This window comes from Arachis stenosperma, chromosome 6 (assembly GCF_014773155.1).
Source record: "Arachis stenosperma cultivar V10309 chromosome 6, arast.V10309.gnm1.PFL2, whole genome shotgun sequence".
In the NCBI taxonomy this organism is placed as follows: domain Eukaryota; kingdom Viridiplantae; phylum Streptophyta; class Magnoliopsida; order Fabales; family Fabaceae; genus Arachis; species Arachis stenosperma.
The window spans coordinates 68,253,224-68,254,549 of NC_080382.1; positions in this window are offsets into that span (position 1 = coordinate 68,253,224).

The window sequence follows — 1,326 nt, forward strand, 5'->3', positions numbered from 1 at the left end:
GGTCTAAAGACATCTGAGCTTTTTCTGTAAGTTCATAGTTGAAGATGTCTAACTGTACCCATTCTGAAAACATCTCAGAGGGACATTTCCTTAGCATACCTCTATACCTCTCCCAGGCATTGTAAAGGGATTCATTATCCTCTTGTTTAAAGCCTTGGATGTCCAGCCTTAGCTGTGTCATCCTCTTTGGAGGGTAAAAATGATTCAGGAATTTGTCTGACAACTGTTTCCATGTCTTTATGCTTGCTGTAGGTTGGTTATTCAACCACCTTTTAGCTTGATCTTTTACAGCAAATGGAAACAGTAATAGTCTGTAGACATCCTGATCCACCTCTTTATCATGTACTGTGTCAGCAATTTGTAAAAACTGTGCCAGAAACTCAGTAGGTTCTTCCTGTGGAAGACCGGAATACTGGCAATTTTGCTGCACTATGATAATGAGTTGAGGATTTAGCTCAAAGCTGCTTGCTTTGATGGGAGGTGTACAGATGCTACTCCCATATGCAGCTGTAATGGGGTTAGCATATGACCCCAGAGTCCTTTTGGACTGATCAATCCCACTTATGTCCATAATGGACAAAAGGGAAATGATAATGATTGCAAACAAATAAATTTTGTTTTTTTTTTTTGAGTTAAACGAAAAAAAATAAAACAAAAGAAAATTAAAATAAAAATTCGAAAATCAAAAAGAAAATAAGATCAAAGCAAATTGAGAACGGAATCAATTAAGCAATTAAAAAGATTTTGAAAATAGCAATTAAAAAGATATGATTGAAAAATTTTTATGAAAAAGATTTGATTTTTGAAAAGAGGAAAGAGGAAAACACAAAAAGACACCAAACTTAAAATTTTTAGAAAATCAAACACTAATTTTTCGAAAATTTTAAGGGAAAAACACAAAGAGGACACCAAACTTAGAACTTTTACGGATCAAAAAGGGACTAAGGACATGCAAAATCGAAAATTAAAAGAAAAGCAAAAGCATGCAATTGACACCAAACTTAGAATATGAAACTAGACTCAACTAAAAGACTCTAAACCAATTAAAAACAAAACAGTCCTAATCTAAGCAACAAGATAAGCCGTCAGTTGTCCAAACTCGAACAATCCCCGGCAACGGCGCCAAAAACTTGTTGCACGAAATTGCAATCACACTTTTGCAATCCCGCACAACTAACCAGCAAGTGCACTGGGTCGTCCAAGTAATACCTTGCGTGAGCAAGGGTCGATCCCACGGAGATTGTCGGCTTGAAGCAAGCTATGGTTATCTTGTAAATCTTAGTCAGGATATCAGAAATTATCAGGATTGATTGTGAAAAGCAAAAG